Here is a 13,519-nt window from a genome sequence, read left to right on the forward strand (position 1 = left end):
GCAGCGTGGGGCAGGTTGTCAGGGCGTACTGGGGCAGCGCGGTTTGGGGGGCAGAGGGGGAGTGAGGTGGGGGGAGCCTGCCTGGCCCTGGTGCAGTGCCCTTGCTGCTGCCAGAAAGTTGTGGAGAGATTGGAAAAGTAAAGGGAAAAGTTCCCTTTTCTCCACCCTCTGCTCCCCCCCCCCCCCTTCTTTCTTTCACTGATTCTGGCAGCAGCTACATAGTCCCTTAAGGTAGGATTTTGTAGATGGGTCTCTGGGAAATGATAGATGCCGAATCTGTAGTCTCTGCAGAAATTGGTCCTAGTTGTAAGAGGAGTTTTATATGGATGCTTAAAAAGACCTGCTAGCTCTCCGGAGCACTGTCAAGTGGGTTTAGCTCTAAATTTCTTCCCCTTTGTTTGATTCTGGTATTTATTATCTAGGCGAAGCTGTAAGGGAAAAAAAATCTCGTTTCTGATGAAATAAATTATCCAGGAGTTTTTTTGAGCAAGGTGGGGGAAGGCAGCAGGTCATTTTGTTTCCAAAAGCAGTGAGTTCCCTGTGTTTGCTTCATGTAACCAAGAAACCTTTTTATTGGGGTAGGCCGAGTAGATGTCAGAGCCATGTTAAAAATGGACTGGAAATGAGACCTGCCCCTGAACCTGGGAGCGGTTTGTCCGTGCTGGGTGCATGCTTCGTGCGCCCTGGCGTGGGCTGTCGTGCTGCAGATGCGCTCTGCTGTGCCGTGCCTGCTCTGGGGACGTGGGTGGGATGCAGAGGGTGATGGGGACTCCGACTTGTTTGTGGCAACCTGTGCATGGTGGCAGGCATTGGCCACATCAAAGCCAGTGGGTCTCAGCCAGGGCTTGTGGGGTGGTTTGCTGCCATCAGCACAGCGAGCGGTGAGACATCAGGTTGGAGTGGGGTCTGGTAACCCCAGCGGGCCTGGAAGAACATGGAGGATTCACCCAGGCTTGGCTGAACGGCAAAAAAATGTGCTTTTTAGCTACCTTGAAAGTTTCCTCATTTGCTTGTAGGAGAAGGAATGAGAGCGACATGAAACTGCTGGGAAAAAAAGGCAAACTCTCAGAAAGGCCTGATGTGCCTGTGAAAAGGCTGGGTCCGGTCCTGATGGTAGTGGGAGTCAGCTCTTGCTGATTTTAATAGCACCAGAGAGCAGCGCCAAGTATCCAGCTGTACTTGTCAGCTCCCATTCAGAAGAGGCTGATAAACCTTCCTGTTTCATCCTGGTGCGCAGCAGTGGGACGAATGGTTTTCCAGAGCTTGTGTGATGGTCTAATCCTCTCCGCAAGCCCAAGCGCATGTTGGGAAACTTTGCTGGCTAGCAGGTTGTGCTGCATACCGCGGCACTATAGCGCTGCTCTCCTAACAGAAGGTTAATCATCGCTCTCCTTGTGAGGTTTCTGGAGTCTGAAGACTTTGCTTTGCGTCAGCAGTGCATGCCGGGGGTGGTGTTGGTGTTGGTTTTTAGGCTTTCAGTAAAATAGAGCACTGGTGCATCAATGTCAACTAGGTAGTCTTTCAGCTTCTTCTGCAAGCGTCTGAGCACTGATTTGTTGGCCTAAATGTAGTTACTGAGGGATGATCCAAGGTTAAGAGTTGGTATATTTTTCAGAAGTATTTAGTATTTTAGAAGCATGACGCTGTCATTTTACTGCTTTTGTTTCTAATGGTTATTTTGCTTTTGGAATTTGGAAAATTGATAGCGTGTTGGAGAGGAGGAATGTTGTTTTCCTGAAAAAGGCAGCTAGACTTTGGAGATAGTAATTAGAGGAGAAGAGAGAAGAAGGGCTGAAGAGATGGGTGGCGTTTCAGATTTATATGCCATGTGTGTCTCTCCTAAGCATGTTAAATCTGCATAGCCAAGTAAGTTCCAAAGAAAGGTAGGAGGCTTTTTTAGTCTTGATTTATTTCCACCCTTCCCCAACTCACATGAGCTTTTTCTTCTCACTGTAGAATTAATAAATATCCATCCAGTGCTTTTTGTGACCTGGCAGCACCTGTAATCAGTCAGCAGCATCCGCCATGGCTGCTTCCCTTACTCTAGCTGAATATCTCCGTGCTCCCATCCAACAGCTGCCTGACTGATGTGCTCTGGGTTTTACCACCAGTTACAGTTCTGGTGCTGCAATGAAGCTGCCCCTTAGCTGGATGTTCACAGGAGCCACTTTCTGGGAATAGGTTTCCCTCCCAGGTTAGCTTATCTTTTAAAAATTAAAGAACAGATGATTCTTGACCTGAGATCAAACACTGAAGCAGTTTCTCTTTTTAATATCTTAGCCCCAAGGTCTGCATTGGAACTGACTTAATATTCAGGTCTGAAGTGCAGAGATGTTTTCTCTGCATTTTTTTCTAGATCCTTATCGAGGAAGCAGATGAGAGCCTCATCTTCAGGAACAAGTCGGAACAAATATCTCTGGGTTTGAAGTCAGGTACTGGGATTGTTGTTCTTGGGCAGATGATACCTCTGTGGTAGGTTTGAGGCAATTTCTGCAGCTAATGGGATAAAGATGGTGGACTTAGGAGAAAGAGCTGTAAACCTTGGGTTTGTTTGAAGTCTTGATGGAACTGTGGTGCTAATCTTAAGTGTAATCTCAGGATGACCAGATCAAGGCCTAATTTTTTGACTAATGGAGGTCAAAGCCTAGTTTCTTGGCTAGCAGAGGTATGAGTTATGAAAACCTCTGTGTCAAACACGCAGCCATGATCTAACGCCTCCAGGGAGGATGTGGAGAGCTACCTGCTGTCCTCGGTGGGGAACATAGTGTTTTGGCAGGGAGTCCTGAGCTTGGAGAACAGCTCATTACTCCGTGCAGCAGCTGACCTTCCTGCAGAGCAGCCAGTCATTTGCAGGGCTCTCTGTTTGCCCTGCTCTTGATGGCCAGTTGTCTTTATAAAACGTCGAGCAGAGGCATACGGATGCCATTTATTAATTACATTATCTCACCAAATTGACTTTTGCCATTGACCAGTTTAAACGTTTTCCTTATGGCAAAGAATTACGAGCTTTAGTAAGGCTTAGTGGCTGAACAAAGGGCTCTTGTCTAGTTACGGAAAAGTACTCTTTTTGTCTTCTGAATAAATCTGACTGACTATGAATTTTAACAGAAATGTTGTGTTTGAGACTGGCAAGCTTATTCAAGGCCCCATGTAAGACCCTGCTTGAATGTAAGTCATAAAGATGCCCTCTGTGCTGCCGCAGTTGAGAGAGGATGCACAAGTCATGGGCAAGCGGTTTGGTCCACATTCAAGTTGCTTTGCTCTCTGTGTTGTAGCTAGCATGAGAGAATTACTGCAGGCTGTTCTCTAACAACTTGTTGTTTGGTTATCTTTGGTGCATGCTTACAAGATGATAATAAACTGCTGTCTGTAATCTTTTCAGGACTAGTAATTTATTCATAGGTTACATGGCACTATTCAGTGATTTGGGAGCAAGATTTCTCTTGCTCACGTTGAAATATAATTTGCAATCTCTCGAGTAAAGACTGCATTAGTGTTTGACCCTGTAATAATGACAGTTCTCTGTATGCATTTTGTTTTCTTGATTAGCTCAGCCCCAAGGGACGCTTTCAAAAGCATACTGGAAATTTAGGCAGAAATACAAAATACATGTAATCCTCAAAAGTATTGGAAAACTGATTGCAGTAGGAGAAAACACAGCATTTAACAACTGTTTGCAACAAGTACTTTTGTGCTGAACAAATTATTTTTGTTGATCTCTCAAGCAGGGGGTTCATTTAAAGTGAAATAATGACTAATAGGGTGGTGATGAATCTGTGGAACTTGGCTTTGTCTAGATAGGCTATTAGTGTGTCGTGTAAGCTGTGCTTAACTAAAGCTTGAGCTGGACCCTCCATCTGAAATCACTATTTTTAGTTTACATATAAACTTCTACAGAAATCTCCCTTCTAAGCTAAATTGTTTTGTTCCAAAGGTGAATTGATTTGGGAGAGTTCAAATAAAAACCTGTTTGGCTGTGTTTGAGTTGCACGCATAAAGATAAATACATACTTTGTACTCGTATTAGTGTTAAGGAGACAAAGGGACTTGTAGAAGGTCAAACAGCCTGCGGTATACACAGGAACTGAATCAAAATGTTCAGAAACCACCACTGTCGTTCACAACCAAAATGTATTGTCTGTATTTAAATACTGTGCTGTCAGACATGTTTTGTTCCTGCTTGATTAACCATAATAAAGCATAATTTTCTCTAGAGGTGCTTCCACACTAATGGAGGTCAATTGTCACCTTTCAGATCAGTGTGAAGTGGCCCATGCTTAGTTGCTGAAATGTATTTCAGCGGTGTGGCTGCAGTGGTCTCACAGAGCTGTAGGAGACAGTGCTGCTGAAGAATATAGCCTGGGAGGTGAAGTACTTCTTGGGGAGCAGTTGGGTACATGATCAGCGTGGCATCAAGACTCAGTAAGTTTTGAGAGAGAAGAAAAATGTAGTGTACTTGCTTCCACATGAATGAATAACCTCACTAGGTTTTCCATTTCTCCTGCCTTCCACAGGATCCTCTCTGGTTTGTCTGCTCCTGTCCCACTATTAGTTATACAGATAGAAGCAAGCTTTCCTCTTTCTCTGGGCTGAGCTGCATTTATTCCAGCTGCAGTGACTCTGCAGTACCTGCAGGAACAGCTGGCTGGACACAGCAGCTGGAGGGCACAGCTGTGGCCAGCCAAAGCCCCATGTACTTGGTCTTTTTTGGCTTTTAAGAGCTGAGTCTTGTTTGCCTTTTGGACTGGGGTCTGCAGGGGAAGGCTAATGCCAGGTTTGAATACATGTTGTATCTTGCAGGCTGTGAAGAGGAGAGATGTCCAGGAGACAGATTCTTCCTTTGCTGGGTTCTTTATCCATGCTTGCTCAGGATATGGAGATTCCAGAATCAGTGTGTCACTTAAACTGATTACCAGTTGAAGCCCTCCACATTCCTTTTGAATCCCTTTCAAGTGTTGTGCAGTTCCACGTTCAAATATGCAGGTGTGGGGGTGTGACGTTGATGGTGTTCTTATTATTTAAAATGAAAACCTGCAAGGGAAGCAAAGCGGAAAGGTGAAGCTAGTTCAAAGTAATGGAAATGCACCATCGTTGGGACATCTGAAAATCGAGCTTCTGTTGAATGTAAATTTGTGTCATTGCATAAATAAAAATAGGTATGGCTTAGCTCTATAAATAATAATAGTGTATAATCTCAGCAAGGATGTGCATAAAATAATGTTGCTGAGAAGCAAGATTCTGAGTTTTCCGTGGAAGAGGGATTGCAGAACATGCAGGTCCTGTCCTGGCCGTGGACTGGCTTGTGTCTCCTCCCAGTCAGGAGTTCAGGGACACTTGGTACTTGCCACTAGTGGCAGTTCGAGCACAGTGAATGGAAGTGTTTGTGCAGCAAAGAGAAGGAGCGTCTGTGAACAGGGTATGTGAAATTTGGTTGTATTTGTGACTGGCTTGTGTAAGTCTCATTGTGAAAAGTTCTCAAGAACTGATGTGGCAGCATACAACGTTGGAAGATTAATACTTTAGGATCACTAGTGACTTAAGCATCTGTAGTCTGTGGAACTCACAGGCCTCTCTCCCCATGGTAGACAAGAAGGATGACTAGTCCTGGAGGTAGATAGGAAAAGTTACTGAAGAGCCGTGTATGTCTTCTAAATTCTTGTCTTTGATGGAGTTGCTTATGATTTTCCAGTCATGTGCTCTTTGATTATTTCTCATCTGTGAAGGCTGATATTTTTGAATGTGACATCTAAAATGTCATGAAATGAAACTTCTTGGGGTATATTTGAAATTATCTGTTCATAGAGAGTGGCTTCCACAGAGCCTGTGCTCTCTGCAGCTGCTGCATTTCTAGCTTGGAAGGCCCTTGAAAGTTTTTTTTTTGTGTGTGTGTATTTTATATAGATCTTTATTCTACATAGACGTCTCTGTTACATATATTTTTATTTTATATACTTTTGTGTGTGTATCTTTTACAAAAAGTAAAGATTTTTTTTTGCCTTTTACAAAAGGCAGTCTGTCTTTCAAGTGTCAGGAGAGGAAAGCCCAGCAGAACTTGAGAAGGTCTCCCAGTTAAATAAACAGATCAAAATTGCTCTCAAAATTGTCTTAACAATTCTCTTGGCCCGAATTAGTGTAGAAGGAGCAGCTTCTCTGACCTTACTTACCAGGAAAAATAAGCTTTAAACAGGAGGTGGTCTTTACAAATGGTTTTCTTCTTGCTTCTTCACTTGTGATTTAATACAACAATTTCATAACAGTTTTCCCCCAGAAGTATGATTTGATCCTCCATAGCTCCCAAAGGTGCTTTTGGTTTGATTCTCCAGCACAGCCTTCCCTCTGCCCTCAAAGCCCTGGTAAGGGGTCACTGCAAAATGTGAATGAGTTGGAAAAAATTTGTTCTAAAGAGAAAAACTGGGAATAGTGGTTGGCACAGGTCTGTACCTGACCTGGCCAGGCTGGGAGGTCACACCAGAGCTGTTGTGACCTGAATGGATTCCCAGCTCAGCTGAAATTGTCTGTCCGTGTTGCAGCTTGGGCCACTTGAATTTGCCTTTTCCTCCCTTTTGACCAAAACGCTTTGGTGGACACGTCTGTCTGCTCTGTGAAAATGTGGCAGAGGTCTCTAGAAGTTTCCAAAGGATTTGGCAGTGAGCAGGAGGTGGATGAGGAAGCCCTGTGGCAAGCCACGAGATGCTTTCTGATCTTCTGGTAGGAGTGGTGGTCCTTCCTGCAGAGTATTGGTGTGCGGAAGGGAGGGGTGACACAAGAGTGTTGAAAAAGCACCAACTCTGAAAACTGACATATGAAAAGATCCACTGATAGCATTTCAGAGCCTGATCTCCAACCTATTGAATAATGTTTGGATGCTTCAATGCCACTTAAAGGCCTGACTGTGCAGGGTTTGAGGGTGCGGAAAGTGGGTACCATGGCCACCTGTTAAAAACTGACTTTCCTCCTTAAAGCGCACAGGTGCTGGAGAAGAAAGGACATTTAACATACTCAGCTTTGAGTATGGCTGGTGGTCTCCCATCATGGTTCTTACTGGAAATGCTTTTCTCTCTGGTGGTGTTTAGCTCAAGGAGCAATGCTGTGTTGAAGAGCAGGGCTATGTTCTGCAAGGGGGGCATCTCTTTGCCTTTGAGCCGGCTCAGGCTCAGTAATAAATAGCCTTTCTGCTGGGTTGGAGAGGCAGAGGTGTGCCTGTGCCGCCGTGATGGGACTCACTGGATGGAAGGAGCTTACCAGCTCCTGATAATGGAAGAGTATTAGGTCTAAAATGGTTTGAGATAGTACTCAATAATATTGCTGTGCTGAAAATGCTATTCTTGTCTGTTTTGTAACTATAGGGCATTGGAAAGGGAAAATGACCTGTCTTTCCTTTTGTTCTTATTCTTACTGTGATTCACAACCTGAAAAACTTACTTTGCCCTCAGCTGGTCTGGATTTTGTGCTTTCACTAATGCTGCTTTCTTGACCATATCTCTCCCACTTAACCAAGAGCTGGTGACTTGGCATCTTGATGTAGGTCTCTTCTGGTGGACACCTGTAATTGGTCTTCTGCCTGGTGGCATAAATTGTCATATATAAAAGCCAGATAAACTTAGTAGTGATGAAGGTTTTCTGATACTTTTTTTGAGAACCCTGAATCTTGTTTGTGGGTTGAAAAAGTCTTTTGGGTTTGTGAATATGTAGTAATGCTCCTGAGGTCAGGTACCAATCATTCTACTTTTTGTTTTTCTGACCTTCTCTATCTGCATGGGAAGAATTAGGCAGCTTTGGGTTATGACAAAAAAATGTCTGTGAAAAAAAGTTGGTGCTTTATAATATACAGATAGCAGTCTTTGTGATACTTCTTCACCTTGTTACTTCTTGATGTTTCACCTAACACCTGAGGATCTTACCTCCACTGGCTTAAATGTGTAAAGGTATTTGACCTGAGGAACCTGAGGAAGACTGAGGAGAAAACTTCTTCTGGCAGATGCTGTCAGTCTCAAACAAAGTAGGTAGGATTCCTTGTCATGAAAATTGTGGCTGTACAGGCAATCAGAGTTGGCATGGTTCCCACAAAGTAGAGTAGCTCACATGGCATTTCTGTGTTTGTGATCAGAGATGAAGGGGTCCTAAGGGAGGATTAGCAAGAGTATTTTGGGCAATTTCTCTGTGGCTTCCTAGAGATGCACAGAAAAAGCTAATCTCTTTCTCTCCCTTGTTATTTAATTCAGCTAACCTAATTGGAAAACCTCCTTAGAGCAGTCCCTGGCAGCTAGCTGTAGCAGCTGTACAATTAGCAGTGTCACCTAACGGGAGAGCAAAACAAGGAGCAGTAGGAAACTGGAGGTGGGTGTTTCTGTGTATCTTAACAACCCTCCCAAGAGCCAAGCTTGCTAGAGTGAACTCAGCTGTGAATTTTAAGAGCTAAAAAAAACCAAGGGAAAAGTCTGAGTTTTAAAGAATTACAATTCTGAATGCCTCGATTTTCTTACTGCTAGTCTTGTTATGCTGTTAAGCTCCACAAAAGGTATATTTGACTCTAGAGTTACTGTTTTGGCTGTATAACCCCCTCTTACTCCCTGGAAGTAGTTTCAGGGGTTTAGGCTTTTTTTATAGTTTACTTACAGATTAATTTATTAATGAAATTTTACACAAACATGACTGGATGTGGGGGCTGGTAGGCTCTGTTGCCCATTCCTCGGGGTGTAAGCAGTAAAGCTGAGTGGGGAGGAGGTGTATGATTAACTGCTTTATGTATCTGGGGACAGTTCTGTGGCCTTTACTCCCCCAGCTTGGCTACTGGAGTATGCTTTATTTCGGGATAGCCCTGGAGCCCCTTAGGAAGGGGGGGTTGGCATGCAGGAGAGCATCAGCCCTGGGGCTGACTGTGCTTGGGCAGGGCAGGAGGTGACGGCCGGTGGCAGTGATGCTCCCTGGCCGCAGGGTTCAGGGCTGTGCATAGGCACCAGAGTGCAGAGACTAGTTTGTATATGAATCACCGACTTGGCACTTTACAGCCTCACATCATTAATTACCGTGATGGTAATATCATTTAGTTATACATGTATATTCAGGGAGTGCTTAGTTAAGAGTATGCATGGGGCAAGTAATAATTTCCCAATCTGTGTAGAGTTACGCGGTCGTCATATTTGAAATGTGTGACCCATGGTTATAAAGGATGGGTTTTGGAAGTGCTATTAACCGAGTGGCATATGTCAGGGACTGGAAAATGTAGGCTATTTATAATTATCCACAGGTGGAGAGGAAAGCAGCAATGCACAGTACCAGTAATAATTATCAGCAGCATAGAAGTTCATCTCTTAAGCTGTTGGGTCTAATGCACTAAAAAGTATTTGATCTGAAGTCTGGCACAGCCTTCAGATGGAGCTGTTCAAAGGCATTCTGACCTAATTTTGCTGCGGAAGTGTGCGAGCCTTTCTCATTCCCCTAATTTCTTGCAGAAGGTTTCGATGATAAAGTCTTCATCCCTTACACGTGCATGTATTTTACCACAGAACATTTGAATAAAAACAGCCATTACAAGCCAGGTGGTAAATATAGCATGCAGCTTAACAGAAAAGACCTTCAATTAAGCAGAGGCAGGCCCTTCTCCTGTGCTTTGCAGTTGTCAATTAGCTTTCCTTAAGACTTTTTTTTTTTTTTAATTTGCTGGGTCCTTTTGTGACTAACTGCAAAGCCTGAAGTGCAGTGCTGGCTCTGTGTGTATGAGTTAAGACTGTGTTACGCTGGACTTCTATTTCAGTGAACATCTCTAAAATATGAAGCAGCTTATAAATAAAAGTTTGTTTTCTTTTCCAGGGAAATAAATCATTAAATTATAACACATTGTCCATGGAGCTATGTAAATTTATTGGTCAAAGCGTATAGCATAGGTGCTTTGGCTTTCCTTTGGATAAATCAAAGCAGATGTAATGACATTATGTCTTAATGGGCTTTTATCCTCAAAAGAAAAGGGAGGGAAAAAAAAGACTATTTTTCAATCGTGGTATGATAGAGCATACTGCAGGGATGGGTATTGCTCCGTGTTGTTGTCTGTGTAGGTATAGGCTGTTTTTATCAGAAGATAGAAACTAACGAAGTAACCTGAACAGAGGGCTTTTAAATTCTGTCTAACCTGTTACTCATACATTCTCTCATGCCATTATCACCGCAGTGGTGGTGTGAGACTACCATTTTCCTACCAGAAATGTCACTTTTTGTTCAGTGTGGGTTTTTTGACTTGTGCTGATGGTGTTTCTGAGCAATACTGCACAGTACATGGTAACTATAGTGCACCTAATTGTAATTTGTATCTTAAGTTCTTTACTTGCTCTTTTTCTCTGCTGTCTCTTGTACTTCCATCCTCATTAGACTGATCTCCCCCCCTGCTCCACTGCTTTTGTGCTGTCAGGCAAGCCAGGTGACTGTTAGGATTGGCACTGCTCTTCAGTCTCATGTTGCAAGTACAAGATCCAAGAGCAGAAGAAAGGGTAGACGAAAAACTGGGCTTGCTCTGGTCCTTTGCCCACCCTCAGGAATCCTTGTGCTCACTCATGCTGTGGCAGTGAAAGAGAGGGAGTGGGGAGGAGGTGGCTGGGAGTGACCAAAGTACTGGCAGAGCTGTTGGTGGGGAGGGGATGCTGAACTGCTGACACCTCTTGGCCAGACCATAATTCAAGGGAAAACCTGGAGGTGACTGGTCTGGGGTGGGGAAGAGCCGCTGTATACTAGCTCTATCTTTGACTCGTCAGCTGTGCCTGACAGCGTTGGAGCACGTGAACCAAGTGTTTAAGCAGATGTGGATGATTCGAGCACTGCATCCCTCATCCCCTTTGCTTTTTGGAAAGTGGATGTGTGCAGCCAAACTTTGCAGCTTGGCATTTCTCTCTGCTCTTCAGGTTTTCTTGAAAGGCTTTGTAGTCTTTTCTCGGACCGGGGAAGGATGGGTATGGTGAGTGCAAGGTGCTGCTAAAGCTGGTGCTCCTCTTCTGACCCACAGCATCACTTCAAAACTTATTTTTGTGCAAATCACCATTTGCCTGTTTAAGTGATCAGTAACTGCTGGCTCAGATGGAGAGGGAGCCGGTGGAAGTTGGGACAAGTTGGAGAAGTATCAGTTTACCGAGGGCACTGTGATCAAGGTGACAGCTGCTTTCCTTATGCTATACTGAAACAAAATATCCCAAACCCTTCTACAGAGCCTCACCAAATACATTAACCACCGTGCTTTTACTGTTTCCACAAGTTGATGGAACACTTAGCACTGTTGGCTAATGAAATATTGGAGTGTTAATCTCTTTCCATGGATACCGGAGGGGAAAATGTTGAGTGTTGCTACCTTCCCCAGGAGTGCAGGCATGTGTGTGCACTAATGAAGGTTTTGGAGGCAGGCGCTGTGGGGAGGGAAGCTGTTTCTCCGCAGGGTGCTTGTGCACCCACTGTAGGTGCTGAGCGTGGCACAGGGGGAAGAGGAAGGGTGGGCTCCAGCGTGCCCGGGGGGATTATCTGTGGCTGAGCAGCTGCTGTCTGGATGCTTGCTTCTCCATGCACTGCATGGTAAGCAACCTGTTAACGCCACCCTGTCTCCCTCCCACTCCCTCCAAGGTATTTACACTTGCCCTTAAGTAACCATTTCTTTCTTTGGCTACTTAAGCTGACACACTTTGAGATACTTGGGAGTGAAAAATGGGAGGTGCTACTTGAAATAGCCTTGATGTGCTGCTGGGGAGAAGGCGTGTTTGAGGAGCAAGCTACGAGAGTCCTCTCTGAGCTCCATTTATACTGCCCCTCGAATAATGCCAGTTGATTTTTATTATTTTAAACAAAAATTCCTGTGGGTGTCTTAAACACAGAAAACGCCCCACAAAAATACCTTGCTGGGTTTTTGGGTGCGGTTTGTTTCCAGCGATGAAGGGTGAGCATGTGTGAGGAAGAGGTTTACGTGAAAGAATAAGATAAATGAAGACCGTGAGAAATTACTGGTCTTGGGCTTTATTGTGGGACTGTAACTAAAGTTTTAGGAATCAAACTCTGGTACAAAGCCTTTTCTTAATAGGCTCCCCTTCAAAGAAAACTACTCTTGTGCTTAGTTTTTGGATTGCCAGAGGCTTTGCTCCTAGAGCAGTCAGCGGGCTGTAAGCTGTGGTTTCCTTCAAGGCAGGGGAACCTATTCCCAGTCCTCTGTGGAAGGGTCTGCTGCAACAGGCAGCATCAGGAAAAGGGAGGCTGAACTGGGAAACCTGAGTCTGTGAAGACGGCAAGGTTGAGAGACTTAAAAATTGTGGTGGGGAAAGGCAAGAGTGAACTTCCAATTGCTGAGCCTTACTGTATGGAAAGTGTAGCTGTTACGTGCTGACTGCCACATCCCCTTTCTGGTTAGGAAAGGCAAGAACAAGAAGTGAAAGGACACTGAGAAGATCAGCTGGATTAAACTTCACTCACACAGGTCTGATAAAATGCACCAGGAGTTTCACTGAGTGTATTTTAAGAGGTGTCTGTAAAAGGCTGAGGCCAGTGGAGCTGCAGCAGGAGGGAGGGTCTTCAGCTTCAGGGTGTGCAGGAGGCTCCTTCGCTGCCAGGAGCTCACTCCATGCAGCCCTTCTGTTTTACTGGGCTGCCAGTGTGACTGGAAACCTCCCCTTTCCCTAGCCACAGAGCCTTCTTCCCAGCTTATGGAAAAGCACGTCTGTATCACTTCATTTGTGGTTGGTGACATGAAATGTTTCCAGAGTTGAGAGTACACTCTGAGCAGTGCTGATACTCCCATCAGGGCAAAGAAACTGGGTGAGACTTAACGTATTGGTAGAGCATGAACTCTATTTTCTGGCTTGCAGCTGCTTGGTTATTTCAAAGCACTGAGTTTATCCTTTTATCTTTTCTCAGTTGCACCTAACTTGGGTGAAGCCTGTGCTGTATGGGGACCATGTAGAAAGACGTGCATTTTGAAGCAGAGAAGCTGGTCGGTAGTGAGGAAGCATGAAGATCTGACAAGCAGCTTTTGTACCTCATGATTTTTACTCTTAGAAGGTCTGGAGCTCTAGATGCCCCAATAACAAATCTTCCATGAGCAGAAGACTAAGCTGTGTAGGTCACGACAGCCGTGGTTGCATCCAGGCTTTCCCAGTGGAACTAGTTGATCTGAACCCTTGCAGGAGAGTGGCTGCGGTGTGCCAGGTCCCTGCTCATGCAGCAGAGATACCGCTCTCCTGCGTTTGCAAAATTCTTGAGTTTCTTTTTTCCTTACAATGCAAATAGAGGCTGAAATTGTAAAGCTGACCTCTTGCATAGGTGACAGCTTCTTCCAAGGGAGAAGGAACAAACACCAAGGAAATTAAAGGGAGAGTTGTTCTAATAAGAATCTTTTAGGGCTGTTTTGTTTTCTTTTCCTGTAATTATTTTTAATCCTCTACTGCCGGCAGTGTAACAGGCGTCAGAAGAAGGCAGTGTGTTCATTAGGTGTGGTGCAGGACTTGTGAAGCCTGACCAAAATGAATAGGCTTCACTGGATGGTCATTGAGTACATGCTCTG

General features: G+C 44.5%; 1 protein-coding gene across 2 annotated transcripts in view; it reads left to right on the top strand.

Moving 5' to 3' along the window:
- The window catches only part of SDC2 (syndecan 2), a 59,352-nt gene that overhangs the window by 1,992 nt on the left and 43,841 nt on the right, over positions 1-13,519 (top strand). The gene's annotated exons all lie outside the window — the stretch shown is intronic.

This window comes from Falco naumanni, chromosome 3 (genome assembly GCF_017639655.2).
Source record: "Falco naumanni isolate bFalNau1 chromosome 3, bFalNau1.pat, whole genome shotgun sequence".
In the NCBI taxonomy this organism is placed as follows: Eukaryota; Metazoa; Chordata; class Aves; order Falconiformes; family Falconidae; genus Falco; species Falco naumanni.